Here is a 1,880-nt window from a genome sequence, read left to right as displayed (position 1 = left end):
ACACAGAACTATCAAAAACAGATCCAACATTTAATGGCATAGAGATGCAAAGCAAATAAAGAAATCAGGCATTCTCCTTAATGAATGGAAAAGGAAGCTCATGAAAGAGCATCCAAGTAATGAATAACCAGGAAAATCACAATCAAAACTTGATTAAAAAATATAAAAATCACAGTGCATTAAAGTAAACTTTTTATTAGTGAATGAAATAAAATATACCATATCTTAGAGTATTGCAGCAATGTTGAAGAGGAAAAAGCCCAACTTTCTCCACCTGCAATCACAAAAAAAAAGTAAATTTTAGATGAGTAAAAAGGGAAGAAAACAATGAAGAGAAAATCAAATGTACAAAAAAAAAAGTTCACAATGCATAAGCAGCGACTTTTGAACTATCGATAGATGATAACGATCATGATGTCTGCAAAACATGACACAGAAACTATTAGACACCCAATTTCCAAATTGAAAGTATCTAGGTTCTTAACCTTCCCTATTGGAGAAATTTATCAAATAACACAATCATCCACAATGTTAAAACAGTTAGGCAGATAAAATATTGAGAAATTTATCCGAATAATAAAAAATAATTACACAGCAAAAACATAGTGAGGCAAACAAAAGATTAAACAGATTACACCAATTACTCCAACATCGTAACTCGTTAGATTCAGTTCCACTGCCAGCTTAACATAAACTTTCACATTATCAACTGAATTTCAGAAACATTCAATTGAACTTGCTCCAATCAATAAAGTGAAAAATTCATGCTTTTAAAATTTCAATTGTCCTGTTTCCCGTAACTACTACATCCAACCATCCAACCTAAGCAAAAATTTTCAGCTTTCAACACCCAATTTGATGACATCAACAATTAGTAATATAGGAAACATCTCTTTATAGTTATTGTAGAAATAGCTATGGAATTTGATTAAAACTTAAATCATAAAGAGGGAAAATGGGATAAGTAGGAGGCGTAGTAGTAAAAGTAAAGATTTAAAAACCCCAAGTTTTGGAGTTTCAAAAAAAAAGGGGACAAATCAAGGGCAAAAAAAAATAGCACTGATATAAAAGACAAAGTATTACCTCTTCATGTGCTAATTCCACTGTCAAAGTTTATGAGCAGGAAGGCGGAAACACCCAAATGGATTTTGTGGTTCACTGGCATATCATTAGTATAACACATCATCAAAAATGAAAGATAAAGTAATAATACGGATTTCTTTTTACTTCTAGCCAAAACAAACGGAAAACATTAGACACAAAAAAAATAAAAGAAACAAAATAAGGGTTTTCTAACAAAAAATAAAAGAGAAATATTCAATAACAATAAAATGGAACAAAATAAGAAAATTTCAACAAAAACAACCATGCAACAGTCAGAAACTTGTGAATGGGAAACAGGAGATGAATCTGAGGAAGAAGAGTACAATGGGGAACAGAGGTCTTCTAGAAGTGCAAAAAAATTTTAAAAAAAATTTAATGCAAATCTGCAAAGAAAAAAAGATTACCTTATTAGTCTTGCTGCTTGAGGAAGAGGAAGATGACAGAGGAAAAGAAAAAGAGAGAGAATGACAGAAAAAGGAAGAAATGAAAAGAGAACCAGAAGAGACTGAGGGGGAAGAGAGAGATAAAAGCACATGGTTTCTAGCACATGTTTTCCAGCACAGGGTTTCAGGTGGTTTGGAAAATAAAAGGGAACGAAACCGGTACAAGAATTCCAGGACCAACAAGTCAACAACCATGGTGCACGTGATTTCTACATGAAGAAGGATGAAAGACCAACAACAAATTCCACCACCCATTCCCACTTTATATATAAGTTCTTTATAGTACAATACTACAAAGTTAATTAGTGGCTAAATTGCCAACCAAATAATATA

General features: G+C 32.1%; 1 long non-coding RNA gene across 1 annotated transcript; it reads right to left on the bottom strand.

The window, feature by feature from the left end:
* Nucleotides 1-213: 213 nt before the first annotated feature.
* Nucleotides 214-1,561, bottom strand: LOC113770429. The gene is made up of 3 exons (XR_003468408.1): nucleotides 1,509-1,561; nucleotides 1,084-1,158; nucleotides 214-274 (listed from the first exon to the last, which is right to left on the bottom strand). It is a non-coding gene; the product is annotated as an uncharacterized LOC113770429 (long non-coding RNA).
* Between the last annotated feature and the right edge of the window lie 319 nt (nucleotides 1,562-1,880).

The sequence above is a fragment of the Coffea eugenioides genome, chromosome 5 (genome assembly GCF_003713205.1).
Source record: "Coffea eugenioides isolate CCC68of chromosome 5, Ceug_1.0, whole genome shotgun sequence".
NCBI lineage: Eukaryota > Viridiplantae > Streptophyta > Magnoliopsida > Gentianales > Rubiaceae > Coffea > Coffea eugenioides.
The sequence above is the reverse complement of the archived record's forward strand: the minus strand, read 5'-3'. Positions and strand labels throughout refer to the sequence as shown.